This window comes from Pongo abelii, chromosome 3 (genome assembly GCF_028885655.2).
Source record: "Pongo abelii isolate AG06213 chromosome 3, NHGRI_mPonAbe1-v2.0_pri, whole genome shotgun sequence".
In the NCBI taxonomy this organism is placed as follows: domain Eukaryota; kingdom Metazoa; phylum Chordata; class Mammalia; order Primates; family Hominidae; genus Pongo; species Pongo abelii.
In genome coordinates, this window is record NC_071988.2 from 17,378,822 (window position 1) to 17,403,519 (window position 24,698).

Sequence of the window (24,698 nt, forward strand, 5' to 3'; positions counted from 1 at the left end):
TGTCACTTTACCTGCATCAATTGAGATGATCATATGATTTTTGTTCTTCGTTGGGTTAATATGGTATATCACATTAATTGATTTGATTTGTGTATGTTGAAAACATCCTTGTATCCCAGGCAAAAGTCTCAATTAATAATGGTGAATGATTCTTTTCATTTGATTTTAAAATTTCATTTGCTTGCAGTTTTTTTGAGGATTTTTGCATCTATGTCCATTAGGAATAGTTGCCTGTGATTTTCTGTTCTTATCCTTATCTGGCTTTGATATAATCATTCTGGCCTCATAAAATGTGTTTAGAAGTGTTCTCTTCACTTTGATTTTTTTGGAAGAGGTTGAAAAAGATTGGCATTAATTTTTCTTCAAATGTTTGAGAGAATTTATCCATGAAACCATCTGATTCTACCTTTGTTTACAGTTGGGAGGTTTTTGATTACTGATTTAATATTTTTGTTATCGACCTGTTCAGATTTTCTATTTCTTTATGACATATTCTTGGTAAATTATGTGTCTAGAGAGTTATCAATTTCTTCGAGGTTATCTAATTTGTTAGTATATAATTTTTCATAGTTATCTCTTATGATCCTTTATATTTCTGTGGTATCAGCTGTAATGCCTCCTTTTTCATTTATAATTGCATTTATTTTTTATTTTTAAATTTTGTGGGTACATAGTAGGTGTATATATTTATGGGGTGCATGAGATGTTTTGATATAGACATGCAATGTAGAATAAGCACATCAGACTTCTGAGAAATGTCTATTCAAATCTTTTGCTCATTTTTTTATTGGATTATTGTATTTTTTCCTATAGAATTGTTTGAGCTCCTTATATATTCTGGTTATTAATCCTTTGTCAGATTGGTAGTTTGCAAATATTTTCTCCCATTATATGGGTTTTCTCCTCATTTTGTTGATTGTATCCTTTGCTATGTAGTAGCTTTTTAACTTGATGTGATTTGTCCATGGTTGCTTTAGTTGCTTGTGCATGTGGGGTATTGCTCAAGAAACTTATGGCCAGATCGATGTCCTGGAGATTTTCCCCAATGTTTTTTTTCATAGTAGTTTTTGAGGTCTTAGATCTAAGCCCTTTAATCAATTTTGATTTGATTTTTGTATATGGCAAGAGATGGTGGCCTAGTTTCATTTTTCTGCATATGGATACCTAGTTTTCTGGGCACCATTTATGGAGAAGACTGTCTTTTCCAAGGGTATGTTCTCGGCACCTTCAACAAAAGTGATTTTTCTACAGGTGCATGGATTTGTTTCTGAGTTTTTAAATTCTGTTCTATTGGTCTATGTGTCTGTTTTTATGCCAGCAACATGCTGTTTGGGTTACTATGGCTCTGTAGTATAATTTGAAGTCAAGTGATGTTATTCTTCCAGTTTTGTACTTTCTGCTTAAAATAGCTCTAGATATTCTGTGCCTTTTGTGGTTCCATATAAATTTTAGGATTTTTTTTCTACCCTTGTGAATAATGCAATTGGTATTTTGATAGGAATTGCACTGAATCTGTGGATTGCTATGGGTAGTATGAACATTTTAACAATATTGATTCTTCCAATCTGTGAACGTGGAATATTTTTGCATTTTTTGTTGTCCTCTTCAATTTCTTTCATCGGTGTTTTATAGTTGTCATTATAGAGATCTTTCACTTCCTTGATTAAGTTAATTCCTAGGTATTTAATTTTATATGTAGCTACTGTAAATAGGATTCGTTTTCTACTTCTTTTTCATGTTTTTCACTGTTGGCATGTAGAAATGCAATTGGTTTTTGTATGTTAATTTTGGTATCCTACAACTTTACAGAATTTGTCAATTCTAATAGTTTTCTTGTGGAGTCTTTAGGTTTTTCCAAATATAAGATCATATCATCTGAAAAAAAGGATAATTTGACTTCTTTCTTTCTAATTTGGATGCCCTTTATATCTTTCTCTTGTCAGATTGCTCTAGCTAGGACTTTCAGTACTATGTTGAATAACAGTGGTGACAGTGGGCATCCCTGTTATGTTCCAGATCTTAGAAAAAAGGCTTTCAGTTTTTCCTCCTTTAGTATGATACTAGCTATGTGTTTGTTGTATATGGCTTATATTATACTGAGATACATTCCATGCCCAGTTTTTTGAGGGTTTTTAATCATGAAGTGATGTTGAATTTTATTAAATACTTTTTCAGCATCAATTGAAATAATCATATAGTTTTTGTTTTTCATTCTCTTGATATGCTATATCACATTGATTGATTTGCATACATTGAACTATCCTTGCATCCCAGAGATAAATCCCACTTGATCATGATGAACGATTTTTCTAATGTATTGTTGAATTTGGTTTGCTAGTATTTTGTTGAAGATTTTTGCATCCATATTCATCAGAGATATTGGCCTGTAGTTTTATTTTTTTGATGTGTGCTTGGTTTTGGTATCAGACTGATACTGGCCTCAGAGAATGAGTTTGAAAGTATTCCCTCCTCCTCTATTTTTCAGATTAGTTTGATTAAGATTGGTAGTTCTTCTTTAAATGCTTTGGTAGAATGCAGCAGTGAAGCCATCAGATCCCAGACTACTCTTTACTGGGAGACTTTTTATTAAGGCTTCAATCCTATTACTTGTTATTAGTCTAATCGGGTTTTGGATTTCTTCCTAGTTCAATCTTGGTAGGTGGTATGTGTCTAGGAATTTGTCCACTTCTAGATTTTTCCAGTTCTTTGGCATATAGTTTTTCACAGTAGCTACTAATGATCTTTTGAATTTCTATAGTCTTAGTTGTAATGTGTCTTTTTTTTATTTCTGATTGTATTTATTTGTATCTTCTCTCTTCTTTTTTTAGCCTGGAATTTTTGAGCTCCAGGATTTTTGCTTGATTCTTTTTTAATAATTTTAATCTCTTTGTTAAATTTATCTAATATAATTCTGGATTCCTTCTCTGTGTTACTTGAATTTCTTTGAGTTTCTTCAACATGGCTATTTTGAATTCTCTGTCTGAAAGTTTACATTTCTCCAGGATTGGTCCCTGGTACCTTATTTATTTCATTTAGTAAGGTCATGTTTTCCTGGATGATGTTGACACTGGTAGATGTTCTTCAGTGTCTAGGCATTGAAGTGTTCAGTATTTATTGTTTCTGATTTAGGGAGAACCCTGAGACCAGTAACATTGTGGTCCTTGCAGACTTGTGGAGGTACCACCTTCATGGTCTTGGACATGATCCAGGAGAATTCTCTGGATTACCAGGCAAAGACTCTTGTTCTCTTCCCTTACTTTCTCTCAAACAAGTAGTCCCTCTATGCTCTGAGACACCTAAAGCTGGGGGTTAAGTGACACAACAACCCCTGTGGCTGCCACCACTATGAGTGTGTTGGGTCAGACCTGAAGCTAGTATGGCACTGGGTTTCACCCAAGGCCTACTGTAGCCACTCTCTGGCTACTGCCTATGTATACTCAAGACCCCAGGACTCCACAATCAGCAGTTGGAAAATCTAGCCATGCTAGTGTCCTTTTCTTCAGGGCAGCAAGGTCCCGGGGGCCCCAGGTGGGTCCAGAGTGCCATCTGAGAGTTAGGGACTAGAGTCAAAACCCTTAGAAATCTACCTGGTGTTCTATTGTATTGCAGCTGAGCTGGCACTCAAACCACAAGAATCAGTCTCTCCCACTCTTCCCTCTCCTTTCCAAAAGCAAAGAAGCTTCATTCCATAGCTACCACCACCTCAGGCCATGAGGAGTACTACCAGACTACCACTGATGTTCTCTTAAGGTCCAAGGGCTCTGAAATCAGCTTGTGGTGAATGTTGCTTGGTCTGGAACTCAATCTTCAGGGAAATGGGCTCCCCTCCAGCCCAGGGCAGGTCCAGAAATGCCATCCAAGAGTAAAATCCTGGAATCAGGGAGTCCCAAGAGCCCTCTTGTTACTCTACCCACCTGTTGCTGTGCTGGTACCTAAGGTGCAAGACAAAAGTATGTACCCTTTACTTTTCCTTCTCCTTTTCTCAAGCAGAAGGAGTTTTTCCCCATTGACACCACAGCTGATAAAGTGCTGAGTCTCACCTGAAGCCAGCAAGTCTCAGAAGCTCACTCAAAGCCCCCTACATAGTACCTGGGTATCACTGAAAGAGCTCTTCAGTTAACAGGTAATGAATGCTGCCAGGACTGGATTCTTTCCTTCAAGGCAGCAGGTTCCCTTCTGGCCCAGAGTGTGTCTGGAAATATTGTCTGTGAGCTAGAGCCTGGGACTGGGGCCTAATAACTCTGACTGGTGACCTATTGTGCTGTGGCTGAGCTGGTATCCCAGATGCAAGACAAAGTCCTCCCCACTTTTCCCTCTCCTCTCCTTAAGTGGAGGGAAGGGATCTCTTTTGGAGCCACGAGCTTAGCTGTGCATCCTGAGGTTAGGGGAGATGTGATGCCAGTACTCCCTTGGCTTCCCCAGCTGGTGTCTCAGTATGTCATGTGTCCCTCCTCTAGTCCACTGTCTCTGGGCCTAGTTTAGCACTAGGACTAGCCTAAGACTTGAAGTCCTTATGTCCTAGACTGCCTTTCAAGTTTAGTTAGCAACTGAACACACTTTGGCCCTTGGTGGCAAGGTTTGCAGGAACTCAAGTTTGGACCACTGGGATCAGTAAATCACCTCTGGTTAGGACTGGTTTAAGTGCTCCCTCCGTGAGTGAGTGTCAGTTGAGTTTGGTCTGGTTTTCCTTTCTGTTCTAACGAACAGCACTGAGTTAAATGCCTCACAATTGCTGTGTCCTCCTTCCCCCAATGCCTAGAGAGGCTCTTTGCACCATGCCGCCACTGCTGGAGTGTGAGAGAAGGGTGGTGTTGGCGAGTCAAGACTGTTTTTCTATCTCTTTATTGCTTCTTTCAGTGATATGCAGTTAAAACCAGGTACTCTAAGTGCTCACTTGATTTTTGGTTTTTATGAAGGTGTTCTTTCTGTGTAGATAGTTGTTAAGTTGGTGTTCTTAAAAGGGGGACAATCAGTGGAGGCTTCTATTCCATCTTGCTCCACCTCCTAATTCTATAGTTGCATTTATTTAAGTCCACTCTTATTTTCTTGGTTGTCTAGCTGTTTCTCAATTTCGTTTATCTTTTTAAGAGACCAACTCTCATTTTTATTGATATTTTCTATCATATTTCTAGTCTCTATTTCATTTATTTCTTTTCAATTTTTTTATTGTTTTCTTGTTTCCACTACCTTTGGACTTAGTTTGTTCTTCTTTTTCTAGTTCCTTAAGATGTGAATTTATATTGTTTATTTTGGATCTTTCTTTTTCTCTTAATGTAGGCATTTATTGCCATAAACTTCCTTCTTAGTGCTGCTTTTGCTGCATCCTATAAGTTTTGATATGTTGTGTTGCTAATTTCATTTGTCTCAAGATACTTTCTTATTTCTCTTTTGATTTCTTCTTTGCCCCATTGGTGTTCAGGAGTGGGTTTTTAAATTTTCACATATTTGTGAATTTTCCAAGATTTATCCTGTTATCAATTTCAAGTTTTATACCATTGAGATCAGAAAAATTAACTGAGATGATTTCAATCTTAAATTTGTTAAGACTTGTTTAGTGTCCAGACATATGACCTATCATGGAAAATGTTACATGTGCCCTTGAGAAGAAGAATATGTATTCCACTGCTGTGGACAAAATGTTCTATGTATGCCTGTCAGGTACATTTGGTCTATATTGTTATTTATGTCAGCTGTTTCTTTATTAATTTTCTGTTTAGATGATCTGTTGAAAGTGGGTTATTGAAGTTCTCTACTATTATTGTTTTGCTGTCTATTCCCTTCAGTTCTGTTAATATAGTTGTCCCTTGATATCTATGGGGATTGGGTTCTAGACCCTTGCAGACACCAAAATTTATGATACTAAAAATTTATGATATATAATTACTTTATATAAAATAGTGCAATATTTGCATACAACCTGTGCACATCCACCTGTATACTTTAAATCATTTCTAGATTACTTATACTACCTAGTACAATGCAAGTGCTATGTAAATTGTTGTTAGACTGTCTTGTTTAGAAAATCTTTAAAGGAAAAAGTATAAAAAATCTTTTATACTTGTGGGTTCCACATCCATGGATTCAACCAATCATGGGTTGTTGATCCGCAGTTTGTTGAATTCACAGATGTGGAACCCATGGATATAGGTGGTTAATTGTATCTGCTTTACATATTTAGATTTTCTGATGTTGGGTACATATATATTTATAATTGTTTTATCTTCTTGATGAATTGACCCCTTTATCATCATCTAAAGACTTTCTTTATCTTGTCTCTTATGACTAATTTTGTTTGAAAGACTATGTATAGCCACCTCTGTTCTCTTTTATTACTATTTGCCTGGAATATCTTTTCCCATCTCTTCACTTTCAGCCTATGTGTATAACTGATGTAAAGTTATTCTCCTGTATACAGCATATTGTTGGATATTGTCTTTTCCTTTTACCCATTCAGCTTCTCTGAGGCTTTTGATTGGAGCAATAAATGCATTTACATTTATTGTAATTATTGATAGGTAGAGACTTACTTTTGCCATGTTGTTAGTTGTCTTTTGACTATTTTGTAGTTTTTTTTTTGTTTTTTTCTTCTCTCTTGTTGCCTTCCTTTGTAATTTGATTTTTTTTTTTGAAATGGTATGTTTTGATTTTTCTTTTTTTATTTTGCATCTACTAGAGATTTTTTTTGTGATTGCCATGAGGCTTAAATAAAATGTGTTATAATTTTCTATTTTAAGCTGATATCTCAATCATATGCAAAAATCTTATACTTTTGTTCCCCACCCGTATATTTTTCACTATTGATGTTATACTCTATATTTTTTAGATTGTGTATGCATTAACAAATTATTGTAGCTATGGTTATTTTTTAATATATTTGTCTTTTACGTTTATACTGGAGTTAAAATGATTTACCATCACCATTATAGTATGATAACATTCTGAATTTGACTATGTATTTTCTTTAAGCATTATGAATACAACATTCTCCTCTCTCTTGGCTTGTGAGGTTTCTGTTAACAGTCTTCTGGTGATAACTACCTTATAGATATTTCCTAAGATATGAGAGAAGTTTCTTTTCTCTTGTTCCTTTCAAAGTCCTCTTTCTTTGGCATTGACAGTTTGATCTCAGTGTGTCTGAGTATTCCTTTTTCATGGGTTCTGCTTTGAATCTTTTGAACTTATAAATCTGGGTGTCCATATTCCTTCAAGATTGGGGTTTTCAGCCAGTATTTCTTTAAATAAACTTTTTCTTCATTGTCGCTCTTATTCTGGGATTTCTATAATTAATCTGTTCATGTGCTTGATGGTTTCTTTTATGCTTTATTCAGTTTTTTAAAATTCCTTTTTAGTTTTGTTCCTGCAATTGGCTAACTTCAAATAATCTGCTTTCAGGCTTGCCAATTCTATTTTCTTCATGATTAAGTGTGCTGTTAAATCTATTGAATTTTTCAGTTCTGTCATTGTATTCTTTAGCTCCTGGATTTCTAATTGGGTTTTTAAAATTATTTCTAGTTCTTTATTAAGTTTTGATTTTTTTCATGCATTTTTTTCCTATTTTTGTTTAGTTGCATTTTTCTCACATCTCGTTTAACTCTTAAAATGATTGTTTTGAATTCTTTTTCAGGCATTTTATCAATCTCCCTTTTCTTTGGTATCCATTGTTGGAACTTTATTAGTTTCTTTTGGTGGTGTCATGTTTGTCTGGTTCTTTTTCACTCATGTAGCCTTGAGTTGGTGTCTGTGTATTTGAAGGAGCAAACATCTCTTCCAGTCTTTAAAGACTGCTGTTGACTGGTAAGGCCTTCCCCTCTTGAATCCCCAGGAACATGAGATTGCCTCTGGGATTGTAGTCAAGTGGGGTTGGAGCTGGGCCACATGACTGCTGCTGGGTTCACAAGTGGCAGGCTTGTTACCACAAGTGGGCACAGAACCTGCCTGGTCCCTGTGTGGACTGTGTTGACTCCAGGACCTTGGTCATTAGGGCTGGTGCTAACATAATGCTCTACTTCAGGATTTGCAGATGGTGGGTCTACTATCAGATATGTGGTCTGTTGTGGTTTCCTCTGGGTTCCTAGGAGCTCTGGTTGTGTCACTGGGTGTGTTCTTGGGCAGGCTGTACTGAACCTAGACTGTGGCTAAGAGGGATTGGAACTGAGTCACAGGGCTGCTTCAGAGTCCACAGCTGAAACTAAGGTCTACAGATCTGCTTCTGGGGTATGGACTTTCATATATCCCTCAGGATCCCTCAGTGAGCAGAATTGTTCTCAGACTGCAGTGGAGAGGGTCTGGAGTCAAGTTTCAGGGCTGTTTTGTCCTCCATATCTGAGACTGAGATTGGCAAACCTGTTACTAAAGGCATAAGTGGGCATAACTCCTCCTAGGTCCTTTGGCAGACAGTTCTAAAAGCAGGATCAAGGCCAGATGGGGCTGTGGCTTAGTCCACAGGAGGATGGGGTCATTTCTGTATCTAGAGCTGGGACCACAATTAATGAGCCTCCCATCTGAGTACAGTTCTGCCTTCTCAGAACAGCCTTATTAGTTCTTAGGCTCCACTGGATTTTCACAGTCTTCAACATGAATCCCAAAGCTCGCACAAAGGCACTTTGTCCCTCAGTAGGTGCCGAATTATTGTTGCTGTGTGGGAATATAAGTGGAGGCCTCCTATTTCACCATTTTTCTCACAGGATATATTTAAATAATGCACTCAATTCTGGTTAGACCTCAACTAGTTAGTATTTGGCTTGGAGTGACCCAAAATAGACACACAAAGCTGTTATTCCCTGAAATGGCCTTTGTTTCCAATGCTTCTCATTTTGTAGTTGTGCTTAGTGCAATTCTAATGTTTAAAGCTAAATAGTTGCTGTTTCAACAGAGCCCTCAAATGCAAGCCAACTACTTCATCTTGTCTTCAAGTGAGCAAAAGCTATCTTTTTCAACACTGGAGAAGAATCTGGCTCTGCTGGACTTAATTAAATATATAAACCAAAATAGCAGTTTTTAAGAGAATTTTTAACAGATCGACATGACTTTTGTCTTATAGTCTGAATAAAGTCTAACCATTCAGTGTGTCCCATTAGCATTATTTTCCCTATTCCTAAAATGCTGAAACCAACATCCATAAAGGATAATCCACTTCCTCAGGGTCACACAGGAGATGAGGGCTGAGTTGGGTTGAGCTGGAAATTAAATTCGCATCCCTCTCTTCAAAACTCTGCTCTTATCTGCTTCCTCTTGGTGATTTTAGAACAAAGGTTGGCAGGTGTCTTCTGAGTGCCAGAGAGAAGAGAAACAATGCATAGGTTTTCTTGGAGTCTAATTGCAGCACGTTGATGAAATGACTTAACAATATTAGATTAAAAGCCAATGCTGGATTCATTGCATGTAAACTCTAAATTTAATTTCTGCAAAATGATCACTCTCCTCAGATATTACTATTTTGTTGATAAAATAGCTTCCTAAGGCATGTTTTTTTTTTTTTCCTTTAGGGAAGATAGTGAATTTCCTAGAAATAAAATAGTCCTACCACTTGAAATGGCCCAGTGACTTAGAATAGCAGTGCTTATTTCTGCAATTTGTCTTTCTCTTGTGTTCACTATGGTCATCTGGGTTTAATATCCTGGGTGGTGGGAAATGAAAGGCAGCATGTATTTTTCCTTGAGATTTTCAAATTTGAATTTCCTGCTGTGAGCTCTCTTGCTGCTCAGTTGAAATTACAGCTGGATGAACTTCTTGAACTGTCACCAACTTGGCCACAGGCTGACTCCAAGACCTCCTGCAGGGAAATTTCCCGGAGGGGACATCATGAAATGTCTCTGCAGGAGAGACTAAATAGTTTAATAATGTTCTATTAAACCCACAGCTTTCAAACATACCCAGCCTTTCAATAACACTTGTCACCCCAAAGCTCCTACTTAAGTGATTTTTATCTCAGATAAGCATTTTACCATCAGGAAAGAAGGTACATGCTACATTATCACTTTTTAGCCTTTTTGGGGTGAGGTATGTTAAGCTTTTGCCAAATTCTCATAAAACATGTTAGAATGGTAGCTTATGTAGACAAGAGGAGAAATGAGTGTTTTATGAATAAACAGGAGTAAAGATAATGAATACAATAGAAGGACAAATTGAGCACCAATGATAGCAATATATCATAAACTGAGGAGTTTGCTTCAATTCTCTGCGTACAGATTTTTAAAAGAAACAAACAAGCAGAACAAAACAAGAAAACAAGCTAGATCCCAACAGAACAGAACATATCCATGTTGTTTTCAATCCCATTAAACAGAGTTTCAAAGATAAGTGTGTAACCCCATCAGGGGAATCAGCAGAGAGACTCCAAGTCCAGTGTGTTTTCTTGTTTCAAAGCCTTTTGGATGATCCTTGCTCCTACTTTCTTAGAACTATTGGATTTCAGTTTTCTTTAAAATATTTTTCATGCTCTTATTATAATTAGATAATTTTTCAAAAATAAATATTTATAATTTTAAAACAGTTTTAGATTTACAGAATAATTGTAAACAGTACATTTCCATATACCCTACCCAGGATCCTCTATTATTAGAAGCTTACATTGGTATGGTATATTTGTTACAATTGATAAACCAATACTGATACATTATTCTTAACTAAAGACTAGAATTTATTCAGATTTCCTTAGGATTTGCCTAATGTCTTTTTCTATTTTAGGATTCCATCTAAGATGTCACATTACATTTACCTGTCATGTGTGATTTGGCTCCTCTTGGCTTTGAGAATTTCTCAGCCTTTTCTTGTTTTTGATGACTGTGATAGTTTTGAAGGGTGCTGGTTAGGTATTTTGTTGAATGTCCCTCAATTTGAACTTGCCTGATGTTTTTCTCATTGTTAGACCGGGGATGTGTGTTTTGAGGAAGAATACCACAGAGGTAAAGGGACATTTTTATCATATCGTATCAAGAGTACTTACTATCAATGTGACTATTTTTGATGTTAACTTTTATCACCTGGGTGAGTATTTTTTGTTAGATTTCTTCATTGTAAAGTAACTTTTCTTCCTTCCGTTTTTCATATTGTGTTTTTTGAAAATATATCAACATGTGGAGCCTACACTGAAGGAATGGGGAATTGTTTTGTTTCCTGAAGGAGAGAGTGTCTTCAAAAATTATTCAGAATTCCACATGGGAGATTTTGTCTTCTCCGAATTTATTTATTCATTCAAAAATTTATTTGTATTGATTCGTCAATATTTAATTAATTAATTAATTAATTATTTTGAGATGGAGTGTCACTCTGTCACCCAGGCTGGAGTGCAGTGGTGCGATCTTGGCTCACTGCACCCTCTGTCTCCTGGGTTCAAGCAATTCTCCTGCCTCAGCCTCCTGAGTAGCTGGGATTATAGGTACGCACCACCATACCCAGCTAATTTTTGTATTTTTGGTAGAGACAGGGTTTCACGCTGTTGGTCAGGCTGGTCTCGAACTCCTGACCTCATGGTCTGCCCACCTCAGCTTCCCAAAGTGGTGGGATTACAGGCGTGAGCCACTGCGTCTGGCCTATCAATATTTATTTTATACTTTGAGCTATGTCTTAGTTTGCTTTGTACTGCTCTTATAGAATGCCCAAGACTGGGTAATTTATGATTAACAGAAATTTATTGACTCACAATTCTGGAGGCTGGGAAGTCCAATATCAAGGTGCTAGCATCTGGTGAGGGCCTTCTCACTGTGTCATCACATGGTAGAACAGCAAGAGAGGGCAAGAGAGAGGGGGAAAAAGGGATGCAAACACCCTTTCATAACAACATCAATCCTATCCACGAGGGTAGTGCCCTCATTGGTTAATCACCTTTTAAAGATCCCACTTTTTAATACTGTTACAATGGCAATAAAATTTCATCATGACTTTTGGAAATGACAAACATTGAAGCCATAGCAGGTCTCATCTATTACTTTATTTATTTTGTTATACAAACTTTTCCAGTTTTGGCCATTAGGAACTCTTTCAAGTGGCTTTTGTGCCCTTTTGACATATTCTTATAATTAACTAATTAAAATTTGAGCATTTCCTTACTTTCTGGCACTACAGGATGCTCCAGTCTAATTTTCTGTATTTCCTTTCCCAGTCCTAGAATCAGGCATTTCTACAGAAAGAAGTGCTGAAGAATGATACTAATCCCAAGATCTAGGTACTAGGCTTGTTCATTGCTACTGGGGTGTTATCACTTTAGGCCCTATCAGCTGACAGACTAAGGATATATTCATACATAAGAACCAGTCTATACACTTATATCTATAAATATTTCTATGTGGAACTATTTGTGTTAAGCTAAACAGAGTTGTTACCGATGTCTCCAGCCCTAAAATATAAGCACACAGATTACTCTAGACTCTCTCTTGCTAATTTGTAACCTCTAACTCCAACAGTATGAAGTGGCTCCCACTATCTTCCATCCATCTACCTAATTGTTTAATTTCTGTTTACATTTGTAATTGTAAGAATTGTAAGTCAATACCTCTGTGGTAAATAACTTTATTCATTAGACTACAATACCCAGATATAATTTCTTTTGCCTTTGCTCTTACACACTTCACACATTTCTAAAGTTATTTAGATTACCACCTTTATTCTTTCATGTCCTTCAGTGAAGATGTTTTGTACACTTGTAGTACAGTCATAATGTTTTCCCAAATTCCAGATTCCATTCTTGGATTCCAAAATATTTAGTTAAAAATTACAGTTATTGATGTTCACTGTGTTTTGAAATTCAATGGATTTTTGACACAAGAATATAATGTATCTGTCATCACAGTGTCATTCAGAATAGTTCCACTGCCCTAAAAAAGATCCCATCCTTCATGCTTCACCTACACAACCCTTACCTTTCCCATCTTCTCTCTGAAATCTGACCTTTTTACAACCTCTATAGCTTTGCTTTTCCAGCATGTCATAGAATTGGAATCATACAGTATGTAGTCTTTCCCCATTGGCTTTTTTTTACTTAGCATTATACATATAAGGTTCATCCTTGTCTTCTTGTGACTTGAAAGCTCATTTCTTTCTATCACTGAATAATATTCCATTGTATGGGTCTACCATAGTTTGCTTATTCATTCACCTTTAAAAGACATCTTGTGCAAATTTTTGTGCAGACATAATCTTCAACTTATTTGGGTAAATATTTAGAAGCATAATTGCTGGATGGATGGTGATATGGTTTGGCTGTGTCACCAGCCAAATCTCATCTTGACTTGTGGCTCCTACAATTCCCATGTGTCGTGGGAGGGACCCAGTGGGAGGTAATTGAATCATGGTAGCAGGTCTTTCCTGTGCTGTTCTCGTGATAGCGAATAAGTCTCATGAAATCTGATGGTTTTATAAAGGGTAGCTTCCTGGCACAAGTTCTCTTCTCTTGTCTGTCACCATATGAGATGTGCCCTTCACATGATTGTGAGGTCTCCCCAGCCATGTGGAACTGTGAGTCCATTAAACCTCTTTTGTAAATTGCCCAGTCTTGAGTATATCTTTACCAGCAGTGTGAAACGGTCTAATACAGATGATAAGACTTTGTAGAAAACTCAGTTTTGCAAGAAACTGGTAAACTGTCTTCCAAAGTGGCTGCACTATTTTTCATTCCCATCAACAACGAATGAAAGTTCCTGTTGTTCTACATCCTAATCAGTAATTAGCATTGTCAGTTCTATGAACTTTTGCCATTCTAATATGCATGTAATGGTATCTCATTATTGTTTAATTAACAATTCTTGATGACATATAATTTGGAGCATCTTTTCATAAGCTTACTTGCCAGTTGTATATCTTTCATGAGATGTTTTTTAAGGTCTGTGACCCATTATTTAATCAGGTTGTTTACTTAATGTTGAGTTTTAAGTTTTGGATAGATGTCCTTTATCAGATATGTGTTTTCCAATTTTTCCCCCAATCTGTTGCTTATCTTTTTATTCTCTTACAGTATATTTTGCATATCAGAAATGTTAAATTTTAATTAAGTCCAATTTTTTTTCTTTCATGAATTGTGATTTTGATGTTGTGTCTATAACATAATCACTAAACCTAAGTTCACCTAGATTTTCCTCTGGAAATTTTATAATTCTAATTTTACATTTAGGTTTATAATCTATTTTGACTTCATTTTTCTGAAACATGTAAGGTCTGTGTCTAGTACTTTCTTTTTGCATATGAATGTCCAACTTTTCAAGCACCGTTTGTTGAAAAGACTATCCTATACTTTTTTATTTTTTTGTTTTTATTTTTTTACCAAATTGCCTGTGTTCCTTTGTTAAAGATCAGTTGATTATATTTGTTTATGTTCTTTCCCAGGTTCTTTTCCAATGATATATGTATCTATTATTTTCCAATGATATATGTATTTATCCTTTTACTCATGTCACATTGTCTTGATTATTGTAGTCTTATATTGAGTCTTGAAGTAGAGTAATGGGAATCCTCCAACTTTGTTCTTCTTTAGTATTGTGTTGGCTATTCCAGATTTTTTTCCCTTTCTCTATAAACTTTAGAATAAGCTTGTCAATATTTTTAAAAAGAGATTTTTGGATTTTTGATGGGATTATTATGAATCAATAGATCAAACTGGGAAGAATTAACATTTCAAATGCATTTATTCTTCCAATGCACAAGCATGGATTATCTCTCCATTTATTTAGATATTCTCATATTTCTTTCATCATTGTTGTATAGATATTTGCATAAAATTTCTGTCCATATTTGGTTAGATTTGCATGTAAGTATTTCCATTTTTGTGCCATTGTAAATGGTATTATTTTAATTTCAAATTTTTATTGTTTATTACTGAAATATAGAAAAACAAACAATTTTTAAAATATTAGCTTTGCTTGCTGTGACATTGTTTCACTTGCATAGTTTTAGGTAATTTTTTGTCAATTCTTTGGAAATTTCTACATTAACAATTATATTATTTGTGAATAATATGATTTCTATTTTTCTTTACAATACACATACCTTTTATTTCTTGTCCTTATTTTAGTGCAGTCGCTAGGATTTTCAGTGTGATGTTAAACACATGTGGTAAGAGAGAACACATTTTGCCTTATTCCTGACTTTAACAGAAGTATCTAGTTTCTTATCATTAAATATGATGTGAGCTATTGATTTATTGTAGATGTTCTTTATTAAGTTGAGGAAGTTCCCTCTGTTCTATCTTTCTGAGAATTTTTATTATTAATGTATATTGGATTTGTCAAATGCTTTTCCTGCATTGATTGATATGGTCATATGATTTTTCTGCTTTATCTTGTTGACATGGAACCACCCTTGCATACATGGATAAATTCACTTAGTTGTGGTATGTAACTCTTCTTATATTGTTGGATTCTATTTGCTAACATTTTGGTTGGAACTTTTGCATAAATGTTTATTGTGACATATTGGTCTATAGTTTTTCTTTCTTGAAATGTCTTTAGTTTTAATGGTAGGGTAATGTTGACCTCACAGGATGAGTAAATAAGTGTTCCTTCTGCTTCTATTTTCTAGAAGAGATTATGGAAAATTGGAATCATTTCTTCTTCAAATATTTGTTAGCCTTCACCAGTGAAACCATGTGGTGTTTGCATTTTATTTTTCGGAAGGTTACTAATTATTGATTCAATTTCTTTAATAAATATAGGCTTATTCCGATTATCTATTTCTATTTGTATAAGTTTTACAGTTTGTATCTTTGAAGAAATTGGTCCATTTCTTCTACATTATCAAATTTGTGGGCATAGGATTATTTATAGTATTTCCTTATTATCTATTTAATGTTCATGGGCTCAGCAGTGATGATCTTTCATTTCTGATATTGGTAATTTTTTTCTTCTTTTTCTTGTTTACCTTGACCAGATGCTTATCGATTTTATTGAATTTTTCAAAAAAAACAGCTTTTAGTTTTATTGATTTTCTCTTCTGTGTTCCTAGTATTAATTTACTTAATTTATGCTTTAATTTTTATTATTTATTTTCTTCTTTTTTCTTTAGGCTTTAATTGCTCCTTTTTATCTAGTTTCCTAAGGTAGAAATCTATGGCATTGATTTTAAATTATTCTTCTTTTCTAATATACATGTTTAATGTTATAACTGTTCCTTCCAGTGCTGTTCTAGTTGTTTCTGATAAATTTTGATTTGTTATATTTTTATTTTTATTCAATTGAAAATGTTTTCTAATTTCGCTGTGATTTATTCTTGGACCTTTGGGTTATTTAGAAGCATGTTGTTTAATTTCTAAATATTTGGGGATTTTTCAGCTTTCTTTCTATTGTAGGTTTCAATTTTAATTTTTCTGTTGTCTAAAAACATATTTTATTTCTGGTATGACTTGCATTTTTTTGAAGATGTTAAGGTGTAGTTTTGGACTAGGTTGTGGTCTTCTGGTGAATATTATATATGGGAATAATACCATTTTGTTGTTGTTGGATGAAACGTTCTATAAATGTAAATGCCAATTAGATCAAGTTGATTGATAGTGCCATTCTAACAAATTTCTTGCTGACTTTCTGCCTGCTTGATCTATGAACTACTACAAGAGAGATGTTGAAATTTCTAACCATAATATTAGATTTGTCTCTTTCTCTTTTCAGTTCTATCAATTTTTACCTCTTTTGTTTTGACACTTTGCTGTTAGGTGCAAACACTTTTAGAAATGTAATGTTGTTTTCAGATAATTGATTTCTTTATCATTATGTAAGGCCTTTGTTTGTCTCTGATAATATTCCTTTTTTTGATGTCTACTTTGTCTGAAGTTAATATAGCTACTCCAGCTTTCTTCTGATTTGTGTTAGCATAGTATGACTCTCTCTCTTTTTTTAAATCTATCTGAGTCTTTTTATTTAAAATGGTTTTCTCGTACATCTCTTAGAGTGGATATTGTTTTTTAAAACCATTTTGGCAATCTGTCTTTTAATTAATATATTTAAACCCTTTTATTTAAAAGGTTGATGGATTAGGTGGATTTTTATATTCCATGTTTGGTTGTTCTTGTTTCTAAGTGTTCCTTGAACACCATTTCCATTTCCCCCACCATTTCTGTTTCATCTTGTTTTAATTGAGTATTTTATATAATTCGGTTGTGTCTTCTTTCTCAGCAATTGATTATGCTTTTTAAAGAAATTATTGTAATGGGTACCCTAGAGTTTCCAATTTACATTTTAAGATAATCTAGAAGGTTTTATCCCCAAGGTGCTGAATTAGAGGCTTTCAGCATGCCTCAGCCACTTGGAAATAGCAAGATAGTGCATAAAGATACCCTAAAACTTAAAGTATAATAATAAAAAAAGATAAACTCTGTGAGCTTTAATTCAAGAAAGAAAACAGGAATCCACTGGAGTCATGAGGGCACCCTAGATTCCAGGGAGAAGAATGTGGGCAAACAGGCTCTATGATGGAGTCTCGATGATAAAAAGATCTTGATACAGGGAGGCCCTCTCTCCCTTATGCTCAGGTAGACCTCCAGGCATTCAGATCGTGCACACTTCTGTTTCAGCAGCCTGAGCCATCCCACCGTTTCTGGATATAGCTCATGGTGCAGTGAGACCCTCTCCACCCCCAGGCAGATTTCCAGGCATTTGGAGCACCAGCTCACCTAGATCAGCAGACTGAGCTGACCTATCCTTCCTGTGCAGAGATCCTGATGTAGGAGGGCCCATTCTACTCTATGCCCAGGCATCTGGAGGACCCAGTTTCTTGAATTAGGAGTTTAGGCCACCCCCATCCCCATGTAGAGGACTTGGGGCCAAGGAGGTTTCCCAGTCTCATGCCAGATAAAGAAATATAAAGAAAAAATTCTACCTACATGAAACAATTACAAGACTTAGAAGAGCCAAAATTTCAGATGAGGATAAAACAGCACAACAATTCTGGCACAAAGTTGGTTTTCCAGCTCCACGCTTAGGCACACCTCTGGGTGCTTGATGGCCATCCACTGGATTCTCCTTCAGCACTAATGTTTGTGTCTGCCATCAGGGGACTGGTACGCAGACCTGCCTGATCCTGTCTTGCTCATTGTGGCTCCCACTCTCCAAGGCTAAGCAGGGAGTTCGGACCATTGTGCATGCTATGAAACAGCACATTGTCTGAAGCAACAGAGAACTTCTCCCAGAAAACAACGATTATGTATATGGCTGCAGCCTGCTCTTACCCATAAGTGCCATCTACTGGCTTGTAGGTTAAACTGCACAGCCCAATATATAATAAAACCGTCCGACAGAAATGCATAGGGCTAGAGAAGAAAAGCCAAAAGAGCATACCTAGCATTCTCTACAGTCACACTCACTAGAGAGGTGAGAAAAGGTAAAAAGAAAGAAGAACAAAAAAATAATATTATGGGGAAAGAAACAAAAATTCTACCTACATGAAAACAATATAAAAATTAGATGTGCCAGTGTCTCCACATGAGAAGGAACCAGCACAAGAGTTCTGGCACCATGAAAAATCTGAATGTAGTTACAGCAACAAAGGATCACATTAGCTCTCCAGCAATGGTCCCCAAACATAATGGAAACCCAGAAATGACAGATAAATAAAGCAAAGAATGGATTTCAAGGAAGCTCAATGAGATCCAAGACAAGGTTGAAAATCAAGAAAAGGAAACCTTTAAAGCAATCCAGGAAATGAAGGAAGTGATGAACATCTTAGAAAGAAATCAGTCATAGTTTCTAAAACTGAAAAACTCACTTGAGGAATTTCAAAATACATTTGAAAGCTTTATCCATAGACTGGACCAAGCAGAAGAAAGAATTTCAGAGCTTGAAGACCAGTCTTTTGAACTTACCGAGTCAGACAAAAATAGAGAAAAAAGAATTTGAGAAAAAAAACAAAATCTTTGAGAAATATGGGATTATGTAAAGTGACCAAACCTACAGGATATTGGCATTCCTGAGAGATAAAAAGTAAACAATATGAAAAACATATTTGAGAAACTAATAAAAAACAAACATTAATCTTCTAGAGAGGTAGATATCCAGATACGAGAAATCCAGACAACACCAGTGAGACACCGTACAGAACAAACATCACCAGAACAGACTCTCCACGGTCATTGCTAAAGAAACCTATCTTAAAGGCAGCTAGAGAAAAAGGTCAGATCACATAACAATGGAAAGTACATCAGGCTAACAGAAGAATTCTTAGCAGAAACCTTACAAGCCAGGAGAGACTAGGGGCCTATTTTCAGCATTCATAAAGAAAAGAAATTCTAAGAATTTCATATCCCACCAAACTAAGCTTCATAAATGGAGGAGAAATAAAATATTTTCCAGGAAAGCAAGCACTAAGGAAATTCTTTACCGCTAGACCAGCCTTACAAGAGATCCCTGAAGGAGTTCCAAACATGGAAATGAAAGAACTATGCCTGCTACCACAAAAACATACTTAAGCACTACATAGCCTACAGACCTTATAAAGCAACCACATAATAGAAACTGCAAAGCAAACAGCTATCAACTTCATGATATGATTAAAACCTCACATATCAATATTAATCTTGAATGTAAATGGTCTAAACACCTCACTTAAAAGGTACAGAGTTGCAAGTTGGGTAAAAAACAAGTTATCCATCTGCTGTCTTTAAGAGACCCATCTCACATGTGTCAGCATATAACCACATCCATAGGCTCAAAGCAAAGGATCAGAGAAAGATCTAACAAGCAAATAGAAAAGAATAAAGAGCAGGGGTCACTATCCTCATGTCAAATAAAACAGACTTTAAACAAACAACATAAAAAAAGCGCAAAGAAGGGCATTGCATAATGATAAAAGGTTCAATTCAACAGGAAGACTTAACTATCCTACATATATATATATACACACACACACATATATATACGTATATATATATATATATATATATACACACACGCATATATACGTATATATATGTATACACACACCCAATGTTGGAGCAACCAGATTCGTAAAACAAGTAGTTATCTATTTACAAAAGACTTAGACAACCACAGAATAATAGTCGGGGACTACAGCACACCACTGACACATTAGATCATTCAGGCAGAAAACTAGCAAGTAAATTCTGGACTTAAATTTGACACTTGACTAGTTGGATCTCACAGGCATCTACAGAACCCTCCACCCATCAACCACAGATCATACTTTCTTTGCATCTGCATATGGAACATACTTCAAGATCATCACATGCTTTGCCAGAAAGCAAGTTTCAATAAATTAAAAAAAATTTTGAAATCATACCAACCATACTCTTAAACCACAGTGAAATAAAAACAGAAATTAATATCAAGAAGATTTCTCAAAACCACACAGTTACATGGAAATTAAACAACTTGCTTCTCAATGACTTTGGGTAAACAATGAAATTAAAGAAGGCATCAACAAATTCTTTGAAATAAAAGGCGACAGCGACAAAACATACCAAAGTCTCTTAGCTGCAGCAAAAGCAGTGTTAAGAGGAAAGTTTATATCAGTAAATGCCTACCTAGAAAACTTAGAAAGATCTTGAATTAATGATCTAACATCATACCTAGAGAAACTAAAAAATAATGCGCCAACCCCAAAGCTGGTAGAAGAAAAGAAATTGCTAAAATTAGAGCAAAGCTGAACAAAATTGAGACCCCCAAATTGAATACAAAGGATCAAAGAAACCAAAACCTGCTTTTTTGAAAGGATAAACAAGATCAATAGACTGCTGGCTAGAGTAACAATGAAAAAAAGAGAGAAGATCCAATTAGAAATGACAAACGTGACATGACAACTGATCCCGCAGAAATATAAAAATAATCCTAGAGACTATTATGAACATCTCTGTGCACACAAACTAGAAAATCTGAGAGAAATAGATAAATTCCTAGAAACACATAATCTCCCAAGATTGAATTAGAAAGAAATCAAAACCCGCAAGAGACCAATATTGAGTTCTGAAATGGAAACAGTAACAAAAAACCTAACAACCAAAAAAAAAAAAAAAAAAAAAAAAGCCACAGACCTGACGAATTCACAGCTGGATTCCACCAAACATACAAAGAAGAGCTGGTACCAATTCTACCGAAACTATTCTAAAAAATTGAGGAGGAGGGCATCCTACCTAACTCATTCTATGAAGCTAATTTCTGCATATGCTCTGTGTTCTGTTCATTTCTCTTCTGTGGATTCTAGGAGAGTATCGTTGTTGTCCCCTGCCTGCTATTTGGGCTGAAGTCCAGCTCCTGATGTATGTTAAGTATGTATGTTAAGGAGCTGCAGTCTCATAATCCTAGAAGGCATAGTAGTTTTGGACACTGCTAGTAGTTCCAGGACTCCCTGTCTATGAATCAGAATATGAGAATGTCCATAAAGTTACTGTGCAATTTGAATTTGTAATAAATTTTCTTCCACATATGATATACACAAACTGCAAAATGTGACAGAGGATTTACTCAGATTTGAAATACTGAAATGTTAACATTCAATAACTTTACCATAATCCTAGATGCCTTTAGATATAGCTGTTATCATCCTGATACCAAAACTTGGCAAAGGCACAGTTAAAATAGAAAACTACAGGCCAATATCCCTGAGGAACATAGATGCAAAAAATCCTCAAAAAAGTAGTAGCAAACTGCATTCGACAGCACATGAAAAAGTTAATTCACCCATAGTAAAGTAGGCTTGATTTCTTGGATGCAAGATTGGTTCAACATATGCAAATCAATAAATGTTATTCACTATGTAAAGAGAATTAAAAATAAAAACCACAAGACTATCTCAACAGATGTGGAAAAAGCTTTCAATAAAATCCAACATCATTTCAAGGTAAAACTCTCAAGAAACTAGGCATTGAAGGAACATACCTCAAAATGATAAGCGCCATCTATGGCACACCCACAGCTAACATCATGCTGTATAGGCAAAACTGGAAGCCTTTCCCTTGAGAACTGGAATAAAACAGGGATGCCCACTTTCACCAATCCTACTCAACATAGCACTGGAAAGACTAGCCAGAGAAATCAGGCAAGAGGAAGAAATAAAAGGCATCCAAATAGAAAAAGAATTCAAACTACCTCTGTTTGTGGACAATAAGATTCTGTACCTGGAAAACCTTAAAGATTATGCCAAAAGGCTCCTTGAACTGATAAATGACTGCAGTAACGTTTTGGGATGCAAAATCAATGTACAAAATTCAGCAACATTTCTATACATGAATAATGTTCAAGAGTAGAGCCAAATAAAAAATGCAATCCCATTTACAATAGCCATACCCCACTAAAAATACCTAGGAATGCATCTAACAAAGGAGGTAAAAACTTTATACAAGGAGTGCTATAAAACACTGTGAAGGAAATCATAGGTGAGAAAAACAAATGGATAAAACATTCCTTGCCCATGGATTGGAAAAATCAATATCATTAAAATTGTCATACTGCCCAGAGCAATCTACAGATTCAACACTGTTCCTATGAAACTACCAACATCATTTCTCTCACAGAACTAGAAAAAAATTCTAAAATTCATACGGAATCCCAAAAGAGCCTGAATAGTCAAGGCAATCCTAGGCAAAAAGAGCATAGCTGAAGGCATCACGTTACCCATCTTCAAACTATATAATCAAGCTACAGTAACCAAAACAGTATGATACTGGTACAAAAACAGACATATATAAACCAATGGAACAGAACAAAGAACCCAGAAATAAAGCTACAAACTTACAGCCATCTGATCTTCAACAAAGTCAACAAAAATAAGCAATGGAAAAAGGATTCATTATTCAATAAATAGTGCTGAGATAATTAGCTAGCCATATGCAGAAGAATGAAACTGGACCACTACATTTCACCATATACAAAAATTAACTCAATGTGGATTAAAGGTTTAAATGTAAGACCTCAAACTATAAGAATTCTGGATGAAAACCTAGGAAATACTCATATGAATATCGGCATTGGGAAAGAATTTATGACTAAGTCCTCAAAAGCAATTGCAAAAAAAAACCAAAAAAAAACCAAAAAGACAATCTACAGAATGAGAGAAAATAGTTGTAAACTATGCATCCAAGAAAGGTCTAATATTCAGAATTCATAAGGAACTTAATTCAACGAGCAAAAAAGCAAATACCCCCATTAAAAAATGGGCAAAAGATATGAACAGACACTCCTTAAAAGTAGACATATGAGCAGTCAATAAACATATGAAAATCATCATCACCAATCATCAGAGAAATGCAAATCAAAACCACAATAAGATAGCATCTAACACCAGTCAGAATGGCTGTTATTAAAAAGTCAGAAAACAATAGACACTTGTGAGGTTGCAGAGAAAAGGAAATGCTTACACACTATTGGTGGGAAAGTAAATTAGTTCAGCCACTGTGGGAAGAAGTTTAGAGATTTCTCAATGAATTTAAAACAGAACTACCATTTAACTCAGCAATCTCATTACTGGGTATATATCCAAAAGAAAGTAAATTATTCTACCAAAAGGCACATAAACTCATGCTTCTTGTAGCACTATCCACAATAGAAAATGACATGGAACCAACCTAGCTGCTCATCAGTGGTGAACAGGATAAAAAAATGTGGTACATATGCACCATGAAATACTACACAGCTATCTAAAAGAGCAAAATCATGTCCATTGCAGTAACATGGATGGAGCTGGAGGCTACTGTTCTAAGCAAATTAACACAGGAGCAGAAAACAAAATACTGCATGTTCTCATTTGTGAGAGCTAAACATTGGATACTCATGGACATAAAGAAGATAGCAATAGACACTGTGGACTACCTGGAGGGCGAGAGTGGAAGCAGTATATATATATCCTGGTTGTTCTCTGAGCTCCTGGATCTGATTTGATATCTGTCATTAATTTTGGAAAGTTTTTGGCCATTTTTTTTTATTACACTTTAAATTTTAGGGTACATGTGCACAATGTGCAGGTTAGTTACATACGTATACATGTGCCATGCTGGTGTGCTGCACCCATTAACTCGTCATTTAGCATTAGGTGTATCTCCTAATGCTATCCCTCCCCGCTCCGCCCACCCCACCAGTCCCCAGAGTGTGATGTTCCCCTTCCTGTGTCCATGTGTTCTCATTGTTCAATTCCCATCTATGAGTGAGAACATGCGGTGTTTGGTTTTTTGTCCTTGCGTTAGTTTACTGAGAATGATGATTTCCAATTTCATCCATGTCCCTACAAAGGACATGAACTCATCATTTTTTATGGCTGCATAGTATTCCATGGTGTATATGTGCCACATTTTCTTAATCCAGTCTATCATTGTTGGACATTTGGGTTGGTTCCAAGTCTTTGCTATTGTGAATAGTGCCGCAATAAACATACGTGTGCATGTGTCTTTATAGGAGCATGATTTATAGTCCTTTGGGTATATACCCAGTAATGGGATGTCTGGGTCAAATGGTATTTCTAGTTCTAGATCCCTGAGGAATCGCCACACTGACTTCCACAATGGTTGAACTAGTTTACAGTCCCACCAACAGTGTAAAAGTGTTTGTATTTCTCCACATCCTCTCCAGCACCTGTTGTTTCCTGACTTTTTAATGATTGCCATTCTAACTGGTGTGAGATGGTGTCTCATTGTGGTTTTGATTTGCATTTCTCTGATGGCCAGTGATGGTGAACATTTTTTCATGTGTCTTTCGGCTGCATAAATGTCTTCTTTTGAGAAGTGTCTGTTCATATCCTTTGCCCACTTTTTGATGGGGTTGTTTGTTTTTTTCTTGTAA

General features: G+C 35.7%; 1 long non-coding RNA gene across 2 annotated transcripts in view; it reads left to right on the forward strand.

Annotated features, from left to right (window-relative positions):
* The window catches only part of LOC129058921 (uncharacterized), a 209,520-nt gene that overhangs the window by 162,578 nt on the left and 22,244 nt on the right, over window positions 1-24,698 (forward strand). Inside the window, exon 6 of one of the 2 annotated variants that reach the window (XR_010139624.1) lies at window positions 3,991-4,116. The exons of the other annotated variant lie outside the window; for it this stretch is intronic. This is a non-coding gene — a long non-coding RNA (uncharacterized LOC129058921). Of the gene's footprint in view, window positions 1-3,990; window positions 4,117-24,698 lie in introns of those variants that run through there. 2 annotated transcript variants of the gene reach the window in all.